At 46.7% G+C, this 23,613-nt stretch overlaps 1 protein-coding gene across 4 annotated transcripts in view; it reads right to left on the bottom strand.

Annotated features, from left to right (window-relative positions):
• LOC140402859 (ena/VASP-like protein) overlaps positions 1-23,613 on the bottom strand; it is a 421,629-nt gene that overhangs the window by 380,791 nt on the left and 17,225 nt on the right. Inside the window, exon 1 of one of the 4 annotated variants that reach the window (XM_072490521.1) lies at positions 7,446-7,552. The exons of the other annotated variants lie outside the window; for them this stretch is intronic. The gene's annotated coding sequence lies outside the window, so the exon portion shown is untranslated. Of the gene's footprint in view, positions 1-7,445; positions 7,553-23,613 lie in introns of those variants that run through there. 4 annotated transcript variants of the gene reach the window in all.

Below are 23,613 nucleotides of genomic sequence, written 5' to 3'. Positions count from 1 at the left end.
TCAATGCTCTGATCCAGATGCCCAGCTGGTTTGTACTTTCCCCCCACAAAATAGATGCCACTTTTAAAGACAATCAACAGATAGGTCCTATTGCAATTCTCTGAGGGGACTCCTACATAGGTACTGCAATGAAAAATCAAGATCTATTTAGTATGTTCTGCGGTTTTGCCTTCTGATGGGCGTGGTGTATTCCATTTTTTATTAAATCAACTGATGTATCAAGAGTTCAGCTTTGTTACTAAGGCTCAGATCACAAAATGCATTGAATTCTCCAGAAATGTTTATTAGATTTCTCTGATATCTTTTGTAAATTGAGTGTTGAGTAATGTATTTTACTTCTGGATTAGAAGAACCAAACCATTACACAGCAGATCAGCTTGTCACAATTTCTGGCAAATTGTCAGGAAAATGTTGGTTGGTCACATATGCGATGATCCATATATCTTGTTCGTGTGAATCCCAACATTGGCAGCAAACATAGGGAGATAAAAAGTGGTCCGAAACAGTTTCTCTTCCATGCATATGTGAATGGTCAACATGGAAGATATATCTGTAACAGCTTTAATCAAGCTTTTAGAAATTACAATAGGGAAGGCGGCACAGTGGTGCAGTGATTAGCACTGCTGCCCACGGCACTGAGGACCCAGGTTCAATCCTGACCCCAGGTCACTGTCCGTGCGGAGTTTGCACATTCTCCCCGTGTCTGCGTAAGTCTCACCCCCACAACCCAAAAGATGTTCAGGTTAGGTGGATTGGCCATATCATTTTATTAAAACAGTAAAAAATATATACAAGGCCAAACGGTGCAATCATTCATTTTGTGTTGGAGAAACAGGGTATCCTCCCCTTGGTACCAATGTATGAGGTGGGGAAACGGTGGATACTCTGATTATTAAAACAGTTCACAACACATTTCTACAAAAAAACAAACGGTACAAGCACTAAACCTTGCGCTGGAGAGACCAGATACCCTCACCTCTGTACCAACAGAAGGGAAAGGAAGGAGAGGGGGAAGGAGGATGGTGGGGAGGGAGGGAGTCGGAGTGTTGGTGGACGGTGGGGGGTGGGGGGAAGCAAATAGGGCACTTTCTGAATTACCTATGGAGGCAGAAAACAAAAGAACCTTCAATTATGATGTGCCAGATTCCAGGAGTCCCCCAGAGGGGGTGAGGGGCGACACAGTGTCAGGCACGAGTGCGCCCTGCACCCCACTGCAGAGAGCCTCATGTGTACCCTGCGCTCCCGACACTGGGCGGCTGACAGCCTTCGGACAGTCGCCCTCCAGGCCCGAATCCTCCAGTACACTGAGTGCGATGGGCGACACGGGCCCACCAACCAACCCAGGGGCTGCCTTGATCCCGCCACCGGAATCATCGACAGGCGGGATCTCCTCAGGCTCCACCCGGGGCCCTGTGCCAGCGGGAGGCAATGGTGCAGATGCCTGCTCCGCCCCTGCCGCCTGGTCACCGGAAGGCCCCGAAAATAACTCCGGAAACAGGTCCGGCATGGCAGCAGGTGCCCGAAGAGAGCGGTTGGGACAGAGGGTCTTCCAAACCAGAACCCGCTAAGAACCTAAGAAGCGGGGGGAGGGTGGGGGGTGGGGTGTTAAATTGGTCCTAAATTGGAAAAAAATAATTGGGTACTCTAAATTTTAATAAAAGTAATTACAATAGGAGTTTACAACCCTGCAAACAGATTGTGTTTGTTCTCTTAACAAGTTTATCCTCATCTCTGTCTCCACAACATCAAAAGGTTAAGAACAGCTGCAAACAATTAGGATTCCTCATTCCAATTTCAAACAACAAGCGCAAAATTCTGATTAACTTTCATTGTAGGGTCAACTTTGTAAATCACGTTTAAACCGCCTAACATTAAGTATGGTGAAAAATGTTTCTCAATGTTCAAGTTGGATGGAGTTTTTTTTCTCTTTTTTTTAAGTTAAATTCCAACCGTAAAAGGAGAACTGACTTTATAGTAGATTTACTGGCAGCCACCACTGCTAAAGTTCTTATCTGGACCTGGTAACTAAGTATGTGAACCAGTAACATTGTTGCTTTGCTGCATTTGAATTCATATATTGTAAGCTTCTAATAAATCACAATTATATTTATCCAAAACCTGATAAAATTATATTTCTATAGGCAAAAGACTGTGCATTAATTATTGGATCCTGGTTTTTATGTTCACTCAATTATCTGAAGTATAGAAACTGTTAATTGGACTAGAATCAAAGCCTCTTTCTCACTCTTGATAAGAACGCCACTAAAGAACTGGTTTTCACATTATGTTACCTACTATCTTAGCAAAGCGCTAAATCAAAATTAATGGAAATGGGCCTTTAAGTATGAGATAAATCTTATGGTTCTAACTCGTTGTCCCTTTTTCACACAAGACACAATTATAAACAGCAAACCTTAATAAACCCAACACATCCTTTGTTCCCCCCGCCCCTCCACAACCGAGACCAACTTAATCTACTTGAATTTTCACAATAACCGCTCAATCCTTTCTCTAGCATTTTTAAAATTTGTTTATGGGGTGTGACAGACAAGACCAACAATTATTGCTCAATCCTAATTTAGAAGGTGGGTCACATGTCGCATAATACTTGCCCTTGTACTTACGGGGCTGGTCGGGTTTTATTTCTGGTTGATGTGGACACTGGCATGTTGATGCCCTTCAACGCCATGGGGACATGGTTAGATGCTCTGTTATTGGAGAAGGTCATTGCCTGGCAGTTGTGCAGCACAAATATTACTTGCCACTCACTGCTCCAAGTCTGAGTGTCGTCCAGGTCTTACATGCGTGGAGCACAGGCTGCTTTAGAATCTGAGTAGTTGTGAATTGTATTGAACACTGTGCAATTATCAGTGAACCTGAATTTAACCCTAGGATGGAGGAAAGGTCATCAATTATACAGCTGAAGATGATTGGTCCAACGACAATATCCCCGAGAACATTCTGCGGCGATATCCTGGGGCTGAGATGATTGACCTCCACAACTGTCTTTTTCAGTGGTAGATATGATTCCACACAGCGCAGGGCTTTTCCCAATTCTATTTGAAGTCAATTTTACAAGGACCTCTTGATGTTCCACTTGGCCTAATGCTGCCTTAATGCCGAGGGCAGCCACTCACAAAACACTTCTGGAATTCAACTACTTTGTCTATGTTTATATGGTAATGTTTACAATGTAACAAGCTCTGGGCTAAGTAGTCCTAGTGGAACTCAAATAAGCAGGCTATTGGTGAGTCTTGTTCGTCCTTCGAGATGAAAATGGTCATGTTCGTCATCCGGGGTGTTTGGTAGGGTTCTGGTGGGTAGGTGGGTAGCTGTTTCGGATGATCTGCACCCGGAAGGTTCTGATGCAAAAAGGACGGGATTCCACAGAATGATTGCGTTTTGAACAAGTTGCTGGCTTGGGAATTCTCTCTGATATGCACTTGCTTTTTAAGGAAGCCGTGTCGTTTTTTATTTGGTTATGCCCAGTGCAGCGATCCTAGGCGAGCTTCTCCCAGGGCTCAAGTCAAAATCAGCCTTCTGAGTGTCCTTGCAAAGCCTGATTTGAACAACATGAGAGCACACACCAGGAGCGGGATTCTGCCAGCCCTGGGCCGGGCCGGAGAATTCCCGCGACCGGGCCACGCCGCCCCGACGCCGGCACATGATTCTCCGCAGAGCGGAGAATCGGCGCAATTGCCGCCGGCCTAGTTGCCGCGGCGCTGGTTGCGGGTCGCTCTATGCGGCCGGCCCTCCGATTCGCCGGCCCGGATTCGTCGAGCGGTCGTGAAAAGGGAAAAAGGCCTGCCGGTGCCGTCCACACCTGCTCGCAGCCGGTGGGAACTCTGCGTGCAAGGGCCGGGTGGCGACCTGTGGGGGTGGAGGGGGGCTCCGACCCCGGGGGGGGGGGGCTCCGATGCGGCCTGGCCCGTGATCGGGGCCCATTGATCGGCGGGCCAGCCTCTCTGTCCCCCGGCCTCTTTTCCTACGCGCCGCCCCCTGTACTCCTGCGCCATGTTGCGTCGGGACCGGCACGTTGGAGGAGGCCACCTCGCATGCGCGCGTTCACGCCGGCGCCTCTGCACATGTGCGGATCCCGAGGCGCACAGTTCGCGTCGGGATCAGCAGCTGGAGCACCGCAAACCGCTCCAACGGCGTGCTGTCCCCCTGTTGGGACCAGAATTACTCTTGGCAGTGGCCCGTTCACGCCGTCGTAAAACGCAACGGTGTTTACGACGGCGTGGACACACTGCCGCGGGATGGGAGAATCCCGCCCCAGACTCAAGCTCTCCATAGAAGATTCACCTTGCCAAGCAAATATCAGGCATTCTGGCTACAAGATCAGTTAAACAGTTAAAATGGGCAGCATGGTAGCACAGTGGTTAGCACAATTGCTTCACAGCTCCAGGGTCCCAGGCTCAGAACATAAAAGCAGATAGTAAAAGCTTCTACAAATATATAAGACAAAAAAGAGTGGCTAAGGTAAATATTGGTCCTTTGGAAGATGAGAAGGGAGATTTAATAATAGGAGACGGGGAAATGGCTGAGGAGCTGAACAGGTTTTTTGGGTCAGTCTTCACAGTGGAGGACACAAATAACATGCCAGTGACTGATGGAAATAAGGATATGATAGGTGAGGACCTTGAGATGATTGTAATCACTAAGGAGGCAGTATTGGGCAAGCTAATGGGGCTAAAGGTAGACAAGTCCCCTGGCCCTGATGGGATGCATCCCAGAGTGTTAAAAGAGATGGCTAGGGAAATTGTAAATGCACTAGTGAGAATTTATCAAAATTCACTAGACTCTGGGGTGGTCCCAGAGGATTGGAAAGTAGCAAACGTGACACCACTGTTTAAAAAAGGAGTTCGGCAGAAAGCGGGTAATTATAGGCCGTTAAGCTTAACTTCGGTTGTAGGGAAAATGCTGGAATCTATCATTAAGGAGGAAATAGCGGGGCACCTCGAGGGAAATTGTCCCATTGGGCAGACGCAGCATGGATTCACAAAGGTTAGGTCGTGTCTGACTAATTTGGTAGAATTTTTTGAGGCCGTTACCAGTGCAGTAGATAACGGGGAGCCAATGGATGTGGTATATCTGGATTTCCAGAAAGCTTTTGACAAGGTGCCACACAAACGTTTGCTGCATAAACTAAAGATGCATGGCATTGAGGGTAAAGTGGGAGCATGGGTAGAGGATTGGTTAACAAACAGAAAGCAGAGAGTGGGGATAAATGGGTGTTTCTCTGGTTGGCAACCTGTAGCTAGTGGGGTCCCTCAAGGGTCAGTGTTGGGCCCGCAGTTGTTCACAATTTACATAGACGATTTGGAGTTGGGGACCAAGTGCAATGTGTCAAAGTTTGCAGACGACACTAAGATGAGTGGTAAAGCAAAAAGTGAAGAGGATACCGGAAGTCTGCAGAAGGATTTGGATAGGTTAGGTGAATGGGCTAGGGTCTGGCAGATGGAATTCAATGTTGCCAAGTGTGAGGCTATCCATTTTGGGAGGAATAACAGCAGAATGGATTATTATTTAAACGATAAGATGTTAAAACATGCTGCTGTGCAGAGGGACCTGGGTGTGCTGGTGCACGAGTCGCAAAAAGTTGGTGTGCAGGTGCAACAGGTGATTAAGAAGGCTAATCGAGTTTTGTCTTTCATTGCTAGAGGGATGGAGTTCAAGACTAGTGAGGTTATGCTGCAATTGTATAGGGTGTTGGTGAGGCCGCATATGGAGTATTGTGTTCAGTTTTGGTCTCCTTACCTGAGAAAGGACATATTGGCACTGGAGGGAGTGCAGAGGAGATTCACTAGGTTGATCCCAGAGTTGAGGGGATTAGATTATGACGAGAGGTTGAGTAGACTGGGACTGTACTCATTGGAGTTTAGAAGGATGCGGGGGGACCTTATTGAGACATATAAAATTATGAAGGGAATAGATAGGATAGATGCGGGCAGGTTGTTTCCACTGGTCGGGGAAAGCAGAACTAGGGGGCATAGCCTCAAAATAAGGGGAGGTAGATTTAGGACGGAGTGTAGGAGGAACTTCTTCACCCAAAGGGTTGTGAATCTCTGGACTTCCTTGCCCAGTGAAGCAGTTGAGGCTCCTTCTTTAAACGTTTTTAAGAAAAAGATAGATGCCTTTCTAAAGAATAAAGGGATTTGGGGATATGGTGCACGGGCCGGAGAGTGGAGCTGAGTCCACAAAAATCAGCCAGGATCTCATTAAATGGCGGAGCAGGCTCGAGGGGCCAGATGCCCTACTCCTGTTCCTAATTCTTATGTTCTTATTTTCGATTCCCGGCTTGGGTCACTGTCTGTGCGGAGTCTGCACATCCTCCCCGTGTCTGCGTGGGTTTCCTCCGGGTGCTCCGGTTTCCTCCCACAGTCAAAAGACGTGCAGGTTAGGTGGATTGGCCATGCTGAATTGCCCTTAGTGTCCAAAATTGTCCTTTGTGTCGGGTGGGGTTACTGGGTAATGGGGTGGAGGTGTGGGCTTGGGTGGGGTGCTCTTTCCAAGAGCCGGTGCAGACTCGATGGGCCAAATGGCCTCCTTCTGCACTGTAAATTCTATGATCTTCTATGATCTAAACTCAGTTGTGGCCATCTCAATATGGTGGGGATAGTGGACATGTCAGCTTGGGTGAGAACCTCTGTGCCTGGTATTTTGTCCTTCGCTTCCAAAGCAGCTCAAGTGAACCTGTGTCATTTTATAGCACTGTTGACAACACCTACCAATATTCTGCGGATGAGAGAATAGACTGACCAGTTGGGAACTGGTCAGATTAGATTTGTCCTGCTTTTTGTGGATAGCCATTAATTTGGTAATTTTCCATGTTGCTGGTTAGCTATCAGTGTTTCATAGAATCTCTACAGTGCAGAGGGAAGCCATTCGGCCTATCGGGTCTGCACTCATCCTCCGAAAGAGCATCCTACCTATCCCCACTCTCCCGTCCTATCCCCGTAACTCTACCTAACCTGCACATCTTTGGATGGTTGTAGCATTATTATGGATAAAAGATATTCATGGAGCCTCTTCTTCTCAGTTGTTGAATTTTCCAACATCATTTATGACTGGATATGACAGAACTTTGGTCTGATCTGCTGGCTGTGGGATTGCTTTGCTCTATTTGTAGCATGCTACTTCTACTGTTTGGCACGCATGCCATCCTGTGTTGGACATTTCACCATTTTTCAACTATGCCTGGTGCAGTTTCTGGCATGTTTTCTGACCCTCCTAATGGACAAAGTGGACTACTTGTCGTGAATACTTTGAATCCATGCGGAAACCAAATACATGATTACTTCACAGGGCAGGCTAAGATTACAAGATCCAAGTGCATAAACCAGTAATCTGCAAAATTACAATTAACAGTAGGATACTGCAGAAGATGGTTTTTGCTAATTCAGGCAGATGAGTAATTATAAATAGTTTTTGTATTGCCTTACCACAAGTATGGGCTTCACATTTTTCAGGGAAATAATCTTATACGATTTCATACAAAAGATAAAATAGTGTGGATGCTGGAAATCTGAAGTATAAACTGTAAATATTTGAAATAATCAGCAGGTCAGGCAGCATCTGTGGAGAGAGAGAAACAGACTTAATGGGTGGTATTTAATTTTGGTGATGGGGTCTTGCCTGCTGGCTGGAGAACTGGCCGGGCCCTGCATCATCTCCATTGAGTAAGACAGGCCAGAAGCAGGCCAGCAGTGGGCCTTCCCCAGGAATAGAGACCCTAGAGGTGGAAATCCCCACGCCCCCTCTTCCCCACCCCCCAGAGCTGCCAATCAGTCATGTTAATCAGGCAGCTCCCCACAGCTCTTCAGTACCACCAGGAGTGATGGAGGCTGCCAGTAATGCATTCCACCAATGGCAGAGGATCACCGATGGGCCTAGGCTACAGGTGGGTGGGTCATATTGGAAACTGAGGGGGGAGACGGGGCGGTTCTCAGCAGGGCCTCTGCCCTGCCTTTAGCACCATGCTCCGAAGCCTACAACCAAATCAAACAGGTTAAATGCCATTGGTGACGGGCTGAGGCCCTTAAATGGGGAATAATTGTCCACTTAAGGTCCTCAATTAGCATCCAGACAGAAAGATTATTCCTGAGCCTTCCTCAACCAGAATTAATTGGACAGAGGTGGGAAGGCAGGAATCCCCACCCTCCCACGCAATTAAATGCCCCACCTGCCTCCAACTTTGCTCCATGGCGAGGCGCCGGGGGGGGGGGAAGAGATTAAATTCTGCTCAGTGTTTTAGTTCTGTCTTCATTAGAATCGGAAAACAATACAGCAGTTAAGCATGTACAGATGCGGGGAAAGTGGGAAGTGGAGTGGGAGGAGGCAAGGGCAAAAAGGAAAGTTTGGAATAAGGTTGAAGGCAGGAGAGATTAAATGACAAAAGGATTGATGGGACAAGGAAATTGTGAGTGGTTGTGGGTCCAATAAAGAAACAAAAGATGGGTTTAGAGGACCTTTAAATGGCTTCAGTTGTATCAATATCAGCCCCTGATGTCTGAAAAAGAAGTCGGTCTGAATCCATTCAATCTGGAAAGCTGTAAAGTGCCAAATCAAAAATTGGGTACTGCCCTTGGGTTTCCATTAAGCTTCATTGTGTCAGTCTAGGATGCCAAGGACAGACAGGTCAGAATTGGAGTGAGACAGAGAATTGAAATTGCAAATGACTGGTAGCTCAATGCCGTGCTTGTCAATTGAATGGGGTATTTGACAAAACGGTCACCCAGAGTGCATTGTGATAATGACCAGTTAAGATTTAGGCCTTGGTTAAGAGATTGGTTAGGGGATTGAGGAATTCCCTCCTTCCCTGCACCTGTACCTACTTAAAACCTGTTAAATCTCTAATATTTCCAAAGAGTCACAGGCCTGCAATGTTAACTCTTTCTATTTTCATCAATTCCAGGGTATTAACCCATATTGGCTAACAATGCAAACCTGTCACAAAATCACCTCGGTGCCTCATATGTTTTCCACAAAAGAAAAGGAACAATATCACACTCAACGGTTTTCTGCCTTGCCCGAGCTAACTTTTGTTTTGCATGATAAAATGTCTGCCAGCATCATGTGATAGGATATTACATTGTATGCTTTTTCCCCCAATGTGATACCACATTTGTTTTTCTAGGTTCTAAATCAAGCCAAAGTTCAATGCAACCACCAACAATCATCAACAAACAATATGTGCATTCAAATATCAGTCAAATTAGCTCAGGTTGGCCTTTAACTAGCTTCCAAGATTTTGTATAAAATCTCACAGGACCAGAAACACTGAAGGTCTGTTTACTAATTTGCTTCTTGGAATAGACTGGACAGCTGAGAGTGATCAGTAACAAAGCTTTTGATAACACCGGAACACCGGAAACTATTTTTTATAACAAATAAGTAAGTGGTTGGGTTATAAGTTTTACAAAGATTTTACATGCGTTCACATCTTTGAGGCTTCATACATATTAATACCCAGTAAAGGCATTGGTCTTTCAGAGTGAGCACCAATTAGAGTCCAAGTTCTGTTGATTGAGAAGGAAGAAGCGGACAAAAAGGTCAGAGGGTGAACCACACACCTCCTCTTACATTGGTAGCAATGGCAGAAAACCCTCTGAATGTGATATTGTCCCTTGAACTGAAGAAATACGGTGCAATAACTCTGGTGTTGGTAAAAATAGGAATTTGTCCCCAAAAAACTCAATAGAATGACATTTGAAAGTGGCGATCCTATTGGGTCAATTTTTCTTTTTAATGGTAAGAGTGAACTGGAGTTGGGAACACATCTAATGCCCTTCTCGTCTATCTGACCTCCCTCCTAGAACTATAATAGGATGCCTCCCATGCCCTCACTTTCCACCCCATCAGCCTCCATGTTCAAAGGACCATCCTCCACCATTTCCGCCAATTCCAGCACAATGCTACCCCCAAACACATCTTCCCCGACAACATTCCACTGGGACCGCTCCTTCCGCAATACCCTGGTTCACTCCTCCATCACGCCAAACTCTCCATCCCCTTCCCACAGCATCTTCCCTTGCAATCGCAGAAGGTGCAAAATCCTCCCCTTTGCCTCCTCCTTCCTCACCCTGCAAGGTCCCAAACACTCCTTTCAGGTTAGGCAGTGTTTCATTTGCAATTCATTCAATTCGGTCTGCAGTATTCGCTGTTCCCAATCCGGTCTTGGTGACCGCTTTGCGGAACACCTTCGCTCAGACTGAAAGCATGACCCCAACCTTCCTGTTGCTTGCCAGTTCAACTCTGCACCTTGCTCTCATGCACACATGCTCCTCCTTGGCCTGCTGCAATGCTTCTGTGAAGCCCAGTGCAAACTGGAGGAGCAGTATCTCGTCTTCAGCTTAGGCATGTTAAAGCTCTCAGGACTCAACATTTGAGTTCAACAACTTTATACTGTGACATTTCTCATCCATTGTAAACGTGTTTTAAAAGATCCCATACATTTATTGTCCCAATGCAACCCCAGCCTCTGCCTTTGTTCTCAAGGTTGTTACACTTTTCAATCTCTCACTGCTACACATTTCTCTCTCACTTTAGTTCTGATGAATAGCCGAACAGACTTAGAACATTAACTCTGCATTCTCTCCCGACAGATGCTGCCGGACCTGCTGAGTTTTTTCAGCATTCTGTTCTTCAGATTCCAGCAACCCCAGTATTTTGCTTATTTAACATCAGAGAACAGATAGACACCTCCACTGAAGGCCGTTAAGCCCTAAGAGAGGGATCTAAAGGAGGGTTAAAAAGGGATAGAGAAGATAAATTCAGAATACCAGTTTATGTTAATGGCAGTCCCTCAGGAGTGAGGATGACTTTCTTCCATTCTAGTGCTACAGGTTCTGAGATGGTTGGTAAGACCAATGCATGCCTAAAGACTATAAGATGGTGTTTGGCAGGTTGGGTAGATGGGTTGTTTGGAGGTTTGTGTGCTCTCGCCAATACCTTGACTTTGCATGTTCCTGACGAACCCTCCAAATGGGTGTTCAATGCCTTTCCGAATGAGCCTTCTCCATTTTGGTTGGGTCACAAGACAGATATTCACGTGAGTTGACAGGGATGTTTGACCTCTACTGGGGTGTTTTAAAGAGTCCCTAAAACATTTCCACTGTCCTCCTGGGAGTCTCCTGCCAGAAAGTGTTCCAAGAAGAACAACTGTTTCGGAAATCTGGTATCAGGCACACAAATGACTTCCTACCCAGCGGAGCTGGTTTTATGTGATTAGCGCTTTGACTCTGGGCATGATGTCTTGGGAGAAGATGCTGCTGTTGGATCACATTTCTTGCTGTCAGCTTTGGAGGATCTTGCGAAGGCACCACTGGTGGTACAACTCCAGTGCTTTGAGGTGCCTGCTGATGGTTGATTAGGTCTTCGAAGCATATAGGGGTGTGGAAATCACTGCTGCTTTGTAAAACGTGACTTTAGTCTTGGGTTTGGGACCCTGGCCCTCGAATGCATTTTCCCCCCCAGTCGATAGTGTAGAAGAGGGCACACGTTCTAGCTGTCCATAGACACATTTAGAGGAGATTGATCAATACAAAACAGGGGCGGAATTCTCCCAGCCCCACGCCGGGCTGCAGAATCCCCGCAACCGCTCCACGCCACCCCAATGCCGGCATGGCGCCATTGGCGCCGGCGTGTTAGGCGTGGCACCGGTCACGGGCCGCTCTACACGGCCGGGCCGCCGATTCTCCGGCCCGGATGGGCCGAGCGGCCGGTCTAAAAAGGCAGAGTCCCGCCGGCGCCGTCCACACCTGGTCGCAGCTGGCGGAACTCAGCGCGCAGGGTCGGGGAGGCAGCCTGTGGGGGGTGGGGGGGAAGGGGATCCGACCCCCGCGGGGGGGGGGGGGGGGGCTCCGATGGGGCCTGGCCCGCGATCGGGGCCCACTGATCGGCAGGCCGGCCTCTGTGGCTGGGGGCCTCCTTTCCTACGCGCCGGCCCCTGTAACCCTGCGCAATGTTACGTCGGGGCCGGCACGTTGAAGGAGGCCACTGCGCATGCGCGTGTTGGCGCTGGCACCACTGCGCATGTCCTCATTGGCGACGGCGCAACTGTGCATGCGTGGATCCCGCGGCGCACAGTTCGCGCCGGGATCTGCAGCTGGAGCGGCACGAACCGCTCCAGCGCCGTGCTGGCCCCCTGTAGGGGCCAGAATTAGATGTGGGAGCGGCCAGTTCACGCCGTCGTAAAATGCAATGGCGTTTACAACGGCGTGGACACTCTGCCATGGGATTGGAGAATCCCGCCCCAGGTATTTGCTTTTACAAGCTGATGTGGAAGTCTTTGAATCTTTCAGAAAGAGCTAGATACTGGGATGGGATGTTCCTTCTGGATGAACGAGGTGGGTGAAGCGGAGACGTTCTTTAATATTCCTTATGTGATATATAAGAATTTAAATTTAAAAAAATTTAGGGTACCCAATTAATTGTTTCCAATTAAGGGGTAATTTAGCATGGCCAATCCACCTACCCTGCACATCTTTGGGTTGTGGGGGCAAAACCCACACAAACACGGGGAGAATGTCCAAACTCCACACGGACAGTGACCCAGAGCCGGGATTGAACCTGGGACCTCAGCGCCGTGAGGCAGCATTGCTAACCACTGCACCACCATGCTGCCCTTGTGATATACAAGAGTAATAATAAGCCAGGGCGTTACTTTCTAATTAAAGGCTTGTTTAATACTAGCTGCTTGGTCATAGTTAGGGGTTGCGTAGCCCGAGTCACAGGAATGCTCTACCTCATTTCTGGGGCACTATGAGGACTTTAGAGCTCCTGAATAATATCTGAGATAAAGATACACACTTCTGCAGAAAATTGTACTGGACACTGTAGTAATAAAGACTTGCTGTTGACATACAGAAGACTGTGAACATTTCCTTAATATAATAATCTTTATTAGTGTTACAAGTAGGCTTACATTAACATCGCAATGAAATTACTGGGAAAATCCCCTAGTCACCATACTACAGCGCCTGTTTGGGTACACTAAGGGAAAATTCAGAATGTCCAATTCACCAAATTGGGGATTTGTGGGAGGTAACCGGAGCACCCGAAGGAAACCCACGGAGAACGTGCAGACTCCACACAGTGACCCAAGCCAGGAATCGAACTCAGGTTCCAGGCGCTGTGAAGCAGCAGTGCTAACCACTGTGCTACTGTGCCGCCTACAGACATGTTTTGTAACCAATGCCATACTGGTCACAGAATTGTTTGTGCACGGTGAATGTCCACCGCAAGTGTACAGAAGAAGCAAATCGTGATGATGCCAGCTCTGTTCCTGTGGAACGCAAACTCTAACTAACACTCTACCAACTGGCACCTGCACTATCCTTGCCCCATGACCTGGCTGCAGCCCATTTGTGCCCAGTGTCTCACCGTATGATGATTCTGCCATGAAGCCATCCTCCAAGATGCAGATAATGTTGATATCTTTGGTAGAGGCTGCAAGTGTAATTCTCTTTTTGGTGTTCCTCCTATGCCTGGCCAGGTTGTACCTACTGGGCATCTGAGAGCTAAAAGGTGCAAAGGCAAGGTGTGGTGCAAGACAATAAGAGGTACAAGCTTTACACCATATGCAGTTTGTACATTAAAAGAGTGTGGGGTGGGAAGAATAGACAACGTGAGAAGGAGGATTTGGTAAGAGGATATTGTCATCTCAATGATTTCAGCCCTAGCATCACCTGTCGTCATCGTCAGCTGTCCTTCAATTCGATGATGACGTCTGCTCAGGGTCACAGCTTTTTGCCATGGGTCTTCATGAGACTGAACAGACAAATTCCCGCCCCATAGATCTTTGGGCACATGAGGCAGGACGTTCCCTGAGGTAGTGGGGTCTGTGTATAGGATTTGTTTCCTTTATTTCTTTCTCTACTGTTGCTCTGTCTCACCTTTAAAGCGTGATGCAGTGTGGTGGACACGTTGTCGCCATTTTGAACAACTGGTAGCAAGCTCCTCTCAGTCATTAATGCCAATGTTGCCACACTTCAAGGAGAGCTTCTTTGTGTCTTTGTAGAGTTTTCTTCATCCTCCCCTGGGGCGCTGGCCGTTTTAAAGTCGCAAATCCTGGTGGGAAAGACACTTTGCAGCCACCTGGGGGCAGTAACCAGTCCATTGTAGTTGATTTTGAATGAGTATTTTCCGAATGCTTGTGGAGTTGTCTTCAAGAAGGGCATTAGTGTTTCTTCAACAGTTCTCCCATCTCCTCTGATGGTTATGACTTGCAAGCACATCTTTCCTCCTCCGGTTATCTCCTGCTGCCTCCAGTTGTGTGCCACCTTGTCATGCATGAGAGAGGGAATTGTGTCAGTGACTGTTGTGCAATCCATTTGGCTGATGTGGCTAGCATGGTTGAACAGTTAGCATTGTGTGCAAGTTGTGACATGTGAATATGAGGCTTGCAGCATAGATATGTGTTGGAGAGTGAAGTGCAGCTAGGAATGTTGTGTACGAGTTGTGATTGATGGAGATTGCTGGTAAATGAGTCATCGGGATGTGGTGATTTAAGCCGTGTCTGAGGCTAGTGGTGCAGTTGGTAGGATATGGCATTTGTAGATGTACTCACTGACTTTGACCACTCATGGGAGGCCATTGGTCTTCTTGTAGCACTGTATCCAGGTCCATGGAACTTGGTTCCTGCCATTGACCTCCCACTGCTCTTTGAGTCTGTCTCTGGAGTGTCTCCTGACATCCTGTGGATTCAATATATCTCTCCTCCTTTGGACATCCGCCATCAAAGCCTCTTCCTGCACAACTGTAATTTATTTGAACCACAATGCACCTCCTCTCTGAGACACGCAGGCTATTTTTTAAACAGTGCAGGTTGCTACAGATTATGATATTGGTTCCCTTGTTGATGCGTGCAGCCAATGAACAGCATGGTTAATACTGCGAGCATGTAGCAATCATGCAAATTACAGCATGAAGTTGGCACACTGCTGCATTACACTGAACACGCCTGGGTTAATCACACATTGCAATCTCCTTGCCCATTTTTGGGCGCTATCCAATTTTGCCTCCTTTGTCCCTAACTAACAATTTTAGTTGTGAAACAAAATGAAAATGAAAATCGCTTATTGTCACAAGTAGGCTTCAAATGAAGTTACTGTGAAAAGCCCCTAGTCGCCACATTCCGACGCCTGTTCGGGGAGGCTGTTACGGGAATCGAACCGTACTGCTGGCCTGCCTTGGTCTGCTTTCAAAGCCAGCGATTTAGCGCTGTGCTAAACAGCCCCTGGGAACTGTTTGAGGGGGGTGGTGAATGTGATTCTGTGGAATGCTCTTCTGAGGTGCGAGAGTTTAAGGTCAGTTAAGATAAATCAAAGACTGCTTGACTGCACGTACCACTATTTTACACCCAAACAGGATAGCAAATTAAGAACGGTGTTTCATTCCTTCAATTCGATTCAATTCGTGCAAAATTAACAAATATATATATTTATAGCAAAAACTGATTTGAATATTAAGTTTACATTAACAGCGTTCAAAAGGAATCTCGTCAAATACATGGATAGGATGGGTATGGAGGGATACGGCACTAGGAAGTGCTGAGGGTTTGGCCAAGGGTGATATCATGACCACTATCGGCTTGGAGGGCCAAAGGCCTGTTCCTGTGCTGTATTGTTCTTTGTTCTTTAGCATCTGTCCATCTCAGATGGACTGCACCTGGTGTGTATACCACTTCTGGATTGGACTTGGTCTTTGTGGCTGTACAGGCCAATCAGGTGGCAGCTCTTTCCACAGTTGGCATAAATGAATGGTGTTGTCCTCCCGCTGATTGGTGTTTTTTCCTTCAGGTGGACTCTCCTTCCTGTCATTGGCAATTTCTTTTGTCTTCTGGTTTTTCAATACCTTTTTTGACTGCTTATCTCCAGCCACTCTGATCAGCAACATGGACTTCCCAGACTGATCCCAGTCAACTGGAGGTCTTGCTTACAGATGGTCCTGGTATCACAGATGTGGGCGACCTGTTGGTTCATGACAATAACAAGCTCACCATAAAGCATGTCTTTGGAGTTGTGGCTGCCATCCATGCAGTGCACATGACCCAGCCATGAGTCACTGCTGACTCAGACACAAAACATACTGGGAATCACTGCATGCTGGTGCACTTCCATTTTTCAGCAATCTGTCCTGCCAGGAGATGCCCAATATTCATCTGAGGCAGTGGAAGTGGAAGCTGTTCAGCCCCTTTTCTTGCTTACATAAGTTATCTATGCTTCACTATATAAAGGAGAGCGGTGAGAACACAACACAGAGCTTTGTATTTTTGGTTTGTTGTTGGTCCACATTTGACCCCTCAACTTTGACATGACAGCTGCGATATGACAGCTGCAGCCTTGGCAACCCTGCTGCTAATATCCACATCCAGGGACAGGTTGCTGGTAATTGTTGATCCAAGATATGTGAAACTGTTGACAACCTCCAGATTTACGTTGTGGATGTTGATGGTCTCTCTACATCCTGGTCCATAACTTTGATATTCCTGATGCTGATTGTCAGTTTATGCCTGGAAAAACTGGTCTACAAGCAACTGCAAATGAGCTTCAGTGCGGGATGCCAGCATGGCATCATCAGCAAACACAAACTAGGCCATTACCCACTTTGGTCTTGGCTTGCAGTCTTGCCAAGGTGAACAGCATGTCTTCAGCTCTGACATGCAAGTAGTCTCCCGACTATGAGTTGTTGAAAGTGTGCAATAGCAGCATGGAGAAAAATATACCGAAGAGAATTGTCACCAGGATGCAGCCCTTCTTTACCCCTCTGCTGATCTGAAAAGTGTCTTGCTGCATCGTAACTGGCTGAACTATACAGTTTCTCATGCAAGGAAATGACACCCAGGAGTCCAGGCAGGCAGCCTATTTTCCACAGCAGTTTAAAGTGTCCGTCTCTGCTGACGTGGTTGAAGGCCTTGGTGAGATCTATGAAGGCAATGGTGAGTGGTCTGCACTGTTCGCAGCACTTTTCCTATAATCAACGATTATTTTATACAAAAAATACAAACAACAACAGTACTTCCCCATGAGTCAGAGTCATGCAGTCCAGAAAAGAGGCCTTTCAGCCCACTGTGTCTGCGCCGGCCAACCAAGCACCTATCTATTCTAATCCCATTTTCCAGCAGTTGGTCTGCAGCCTTGAATGCTATGGTATTTCCAGTGCTCACTTAAATGCTATGAGGGTTTCTGCCTCTAGCACTCTTTTAGGCAGCGTTCCAGATTCCTACCACCCTCTGGGTAAATAGTTTTTTTACAAAAATCCAGTATAAATCTCCTGCCCCTTACCTTAAATCTATGCCCCTTGGTTAATGACCCTTCTACTAAGGGGAAAAGCTTCTTCCTATCTTCGCCCCTCATAATTCTGTACACTTCGATCAGGACCCCCTCAACCTTCTCTACTCCAAGGAAAACAACTGCAGACTATTCAGCCCCTCTTCATAGCTGAAATGCTCCAGCCCAGGAAACATCCTGGTGAATGTCCTCTGAACCCTCTCCACTGCAATCACATCCTTCCTGCAATGTGGTGACCAGAATTGCACACAGTACTCTAGCTGCGACCTAACTTTATACAGCTCCAACATAACCTCCTTGCTCTTAATAGCTATGCCTCAGCTAATAAAGGCAAGTATCCCATATGCCTTCTTATCCATCTGCCTTCAAGGACCTATGCCTTCTGTTGCCTTCAAGGACCAATGGTCCTCTGTACTTCCTAGTGTCCTACCATTCATTGTGTATTCCCTTGCTTTGTTAGTCCTCCCTAACCCTCTGGGATTCAGGATTAAATTCCATTTGCCATTGTACTGCCCATCTGACCAGCTCATCTCTATGGTGCTGTAATCTAAGGCTTTCCCCCTCGCTATTTACACCACCAATTTTTGTGTAATCTGTGAATTTACTGATGGGGCAGCACGGTAGCATTGTGGATAGCACAATTGCTTCACAGCTCCAGGGTCCCAGGTTCGATTCCCGGCTTGGGTCACTGTCTGTGCGGAGTCTGCACGATCTCCCCGTGTGCACGTGGGTTTCCTCCGGGTGCTCCGGTTTCCTCCCACAGTCCAAAGATGTGCAGGTTAGGTGGATTGGCCATGCTAAATTGCCCTTAGTGTCCAAAATTGCCCTTAGTGTTGGGTGGGGTTACTGGGTTATGGGGATAGGGTGTTGACCTTGGGTAGGGTGCTCTTTCCAAGAGCCGGTGCAGACTCGATGGGCCGAATGGCCTCCTTCTGCACTGTAAATTGTATAACCCCCCCCCAGCATTCCTGCCTATATCATTAATGTACACTACAAGCAGCAAACGATCCAGCACCAATCTCTTGGTGCAGTACACCACTGGACACAGGCATCCAGTCACAAAGACAACCTCTGACCATTACCCATTGCCTCCTGCCACAAAGCCAATTTTGGATCAAATTTGCAAAATTGCCCTGGATCCCATGGGCTCTTGCCTTCTTGGTCAATCTCCCATGTGGGCATTGTCAAAAGCCTTACTGAAGTCCATGTAGACTACATCAACAGCACTGCACTCATCTACATACCTAGTCACCTCCTCAAAAAATTCAATCAAATTTGTTAGCTGCCTCAGTATTTGTTGCAGCCACTGCGATACCCTTGTTTTTGTACACGGTAACTATTTTTGCATTGCATGTGTCTTGAGGCATTAATCTTTCCTTCCAGCAGAAACACATGTTCATGGAGATGCTACTGCGGTGCTAGTTTTCTACTTTCGATGCTTTCAGGTGGAATGCCATCATTTTGTGGGGCTTTACCAAGATGGACATTGGCCTGGTTGAGCTCTCTCCTGTGGTGGGCTAATTGTCTTCCATGACAGGAAAGTGTGCAATGACAGTGAGAATATTCGATGACAATGTTCTCCATTCCGTAGCGTTTGAGGTAGTGCTCCACCTACCTTTCCATCTGCTTCTCTAGGTTCAGTGAAGATCATCCATGTTTCTGGGTGGGATTCTACCCCCATCACCCCCCCCCCCTCCCCTCCCCCCTCTGGCGGCAGAGGCTGCTTGCCATTGGCCGCTGGCAGGACCTTCTTGTCCTGCCAAAATCTATGACATTTTGCATGGCTCATCGATCCCATTGGCGGGGAACCCTGCAGGGATTGCCTTGTGTGTGACTGGAATATCCTGACAATGGGAAGGGCTGGGTTATCCCACCCTTTTGTCTTGAAAAGGGGCTGATTTGGTTGCTGCAGGGCCTGTTGCTTTCTCGATTCCTTCATAGCAGCCCTGGATTCAGTAGCAGATTTTATACAGTTGCAGAGGTTTGACCAATATTGATTGGCGTAGTGCCCAGCAGTCTGTGAAACTTGATTCCGGCAGCTCTGAGAGTATCCAAAATTTTGTTTACTGGGGACTTGCTTGTAGTTCCTGAGGGCTTTCCTCTTAGTTCAGTAACTGGCTCTATTTCACTTCAATAACTTTAAACCAGTCACCATTCCTCTGATCACTTTTCCTGTACACAGTGAGAGGTGAGTGCTGTTGCACAGATGATCCTACTTCAACACCACGCTCTGGCCTCGGGTGTTGTTGGTCGAAAGAACCTGATTGAGGATGTTGAAGAACTCAAGAGTCCTGGCTGGGTCAGTGGAGGGCAAGTGTTTCGCCAAAGACAACCTTTCTTCGTAGGGTCATTTAGTTTCCTTGGCAGAAGCCTGACCTTGCTACTCACCAGGAAGTGGCCAGGTTCACAGTCAGCGTGTGATAACTATGGGTGAAGAGGACACAGTTGAGAGTGGCACATCTGGTCATGATGAGATCTAGCTGGTGCTAGTGGTGTGTTTTCAAATGTCTCCAGCCATTCTTGTGGTATGGCTTGGTTTAGAATTAGCTGTTTATCACAGAGTCCATAGTAACAGCATAGTAGCAACCTCTGCCCATTTTTGTTCATCTTGCCGGTTCCTTGTGTGCCTTAGACAGATTGGCCAAGCTGTGTCGTTGGTACTCATCCTTGATTTGATTTCTCCTTGAAGGTACTGTCTTGCGATGCTGGGAATTCTGTTGGTGACAGAATCAAGTGCCTCGTGGAATTGATCCTTGACATAGAATCAGATTCCCTACAGGGCAGAAGGAGGTCATTCAGCCCATCGAGTCTGCACCGACCCCCTGAAAGAGCACTCCATCCTATCCCAACAACCCCTTAACATAACCTACACATCCCTAGACACTAAGGGGCAATTGATCATGGCCAATCCACCTAACCTGCACATCTTTGGACTGTGGGAGGAAACCAGAGCACCCGGTGGAAACCTACGCAGACACAGGGAGAACATGCAAACTCCACACAGTCACCCAAAGCCAGAATTGAACCCGGGTCCCTGGCACTGTGAGGCAGCAGTCTCTCTGAGCCTTCTTTTGGGGGGGTTCAATCATCGTGAGTTGATTGAGAAATGTTGCCGCTTAGTTTTCCCCTGCCAGAAGAAAATGTAGGGTTTCCCTTTCAGCGAACATAACTTTTTATTTTATAGAGCAATGTTCATGTTGTGCCTTGTAAGTTCTTTGTCGATCAGAAGGGCAGAATGATGGTGCAGTGGTTAACACTGCTGCCTCATGGTGCCGAGGACCCAGGTTCAATCCCGGTCCCGGGTCATTGTTTGTGTGGAGTTTGCACATTCCCTCAGTGTCTGCGTGGGTCTCACCCCCACAACCCAAAAAGATGCGCAGGGTAGGTGAATTGGCCACACTAAATTGCCCCTTAATTTGAAAAAAAAAGAATTGGATAATCTAAATTTATATTAAAAAAATATTCTTTGTCGATCACAGATCTCTTGCGTGCATCAACCTGCAGAAGGTGGTCGGTAAGACGCATGGTCCTTAATTTCCAGCTTGTGATACGAAAGATTGGTGTCTTCTTGGTTGAGCTGTTTTGCCTGATGCACTGATTAGCAACTCGCCTGCCGAGTGATGACTCACTAAGCTCCAAACACCCATTGAAGCAAGCAGGCAGTGACGGGACAGCACCGAACTGACTGGTGACTGCCCAGCTCAAGGCTAACAGTAACTATCCAATGAGAAGTGATGATCTCTCCCACTGTTGGAATAGCCCCTAGAACTTGCACACAATCGAGTAAGAGCTTATAACAATAACTGTTGCGACTTGTGTTGTGCCAAAGCTGGAGAGTCCTCCAGTATTGTCAAAAGAAAAGAATAAAACCAATACTGTTTGGTACAAACTCTGCTACAGGAATTGCCAGAAAGCTGCTTGATGTCTGTCATATATCATATTACCGCCTATGTACCTCTACTCCGGATATTCTGTTGTGGCTTCCTTCCTTAGCCTTCTTCTCTCCCAAGACACTCAAGGCAGTGGAGCTATTTACCCATTGCTAGGAGTCCGGTTAGGGGACACAAGGTTGGGATCACATGCTGGTAGACCTGCATGCGATGTGTCTGGGGCCAGGCTTTCTCCCTGTCCCTTGTGGTTTATCCTGGATCTGTGAGGTACTGAGTTTATGTACGTCGCCAGAGGGAGGCACTATACAAGGCTGCTGATGAAGAGGTTACATACTCGGCTCCCTTTCCACAACAGTTAAACTTCTGGCCAGTGGTGAGAGCTGAAAGCAAGATGTGACAAGCAGACTAACCACTCTGCACCACCCACTATGCATCACATAGAATCCCTATATTGCAGAAGGTGGCTATTTGGCCCATTGGGTCTGCACCGACCTTCCGAAAGAGCACCTTATCTAGGCCCACTACCCAACCCTATCCCCATTACCCCAGAACCCCACCTAACCTACACAACTTTGCACTGTGGGAAGAAAAGGAGCACCATAAGGAAACCCACACAGACAAGGGAGGAAGTGGAAACTCCACACAGCCATCCAAAGTTGGAATCAAACCCGGGTCCCTGGTGCTGTGAGGCAGCAGTGCTAACCACTGTGCCACCCATCAACCGGAGAAAATATTCTCACATTAGCACCTTGACAATCACTTTAGATTTTGATTCTTGTGCATCTCGCCAAAAGACTGGATGATATTTATATATGGGACTATTTGTACCCATTTCAGTTTGTTGACACATCTTAAAAGATCCCCCTCATTAGCATCCAATTGTTTCTTGAATAATTTCAAGGTCTTTAACCTCCATTACTCTATCCTGGAGTCCATTCAATGTATTGATTACTTTTATATCAAGAGAATCCTTATATTGAACCAAAGGTTTTTTTATTCATTTGAACCTCAGGTCCATGTCCTACTCTTGCAAGCTGGTTTAAAATAGTTTTGCAATGGGATAGTGGTTTTCTCGCTGGACCAGTTATCCAGAGACCCTGGGTAATGCTGTGGGGACCGGGTTTTGAAACCCACCACGGCAGAAGATGAAATTTGAATTTGACAAAAATCTGGAATTAAAAGTCTAAAGATGGCCATGAAACCATTGTCATAAAAACCCACCTGGTTCACGAACGTCCTTTAGGAGATCCACAGCAATGTGGTTGACTCTTAAGTGCCCTCAGGGATGAGCAATAAATGCTGGTCCAGTCAGTGAAACCCACACCCATGAAAGAATTAAAAAAAAGTTAACCTTTTTCTACATAGTTTACAGTCTCAGATACCTTGGCAAAATAAACTTATAGCCAACACCTTCAAAGGCTGAATAGCAGAGGTTTCTCAGTAATTTAATTGATCAGCCTTTTGGCTCTTTTCGGCACTGTCTTTAGCACGAGTGTCTTCCTTGTGACTCAGTGATCAGATCTGAAACAGTTTGAGGGCAGCACGGTGGTGCAGTGGTTAGCATTGCTGCCTCACGGCATCGAGGTCGAGGTCCCAGGTTCGATCCCGGCTCTGGGTCACCGTCCATGTGGAGTTTGCACATTCTCCCAGTGTTTGCGTGGGTTTCGCCCCCACAGCCCAAAGATGTGCAAAGTAGGTGGACTGGCCATGCTAAATTGCCCCTTAATTGGAAAAAATGAATTGGGTACTCTAAATTTAAAAAGCAAAAGATCTGGAACAGTTTTCAGAAGTATCGTCTGGAAAGATCATTGTACAGTCTTACCACAAGTTCCTCAGATTTGTACTCTAGTTCGCCACTCCAATGGTCTTGACAATTGTTCTGTACTGTCTGGACACACTAAGCACTCTTGAGTTTCTTCCAACTTCATCCCTAGTCATTTCAACACCACCCCCAGTCATTTCAACATCATTCACAAAATATATGTTTTTCCTTCCTATGTGCTGGACCTTATACTTGATTGCTTAGATGTCATCTTCCATTGTTCTGTCCACATACATATTTGCGAGGGTCAAGTTTTAATTTCTGAGATGCTTTCTCAAAATCCATTACCCCTCCTTATGTGGATCACTTATGTCTAGTTGGAGAATACAAGCGGAAATAAATCAATATTTTCAAAAACTTGCTTCCAGATTTTATTATGCTGAGACCATAAGGAGAATGTTTAAGGATTTATTCATTTAAATATTTAAGCAAAGATATGCACTGGTGGTTTTCAATAATGGAAGGATTGAATGAAAGATAAATTGCAGTCCAGGTCAAGATTATGATTTATAGTCGCTTCATTTTGACAAATAAAACTTCAATTTACTCATTGATGCTTTTATTTTCTCTTAAAACCTTTCTGATTAGGAAGAAATACCATGTCCTT

This window comes from Scyliorhinus torazame, chromosome 2, assembly GCF_047496885.1.
Source record: "Scyliorhinus torazame isolate Kashiwa2021f chromosome 2, sScyTor2.1, whole genome shotgun sequence".
NCBI classification, from domain to species: Eukaryota; Metazoa; Chordata; class Chondrichthyes; order Carcharhiniformes; family Scyliorhinidae; genus Scyliorhinus; species Scyliorhinus torazame.
The sequence above is the reverse complement of the archived record's forward strand: the minus strand, read 5'-3'. Positions and strand labels throughout refer to the sequence as shown.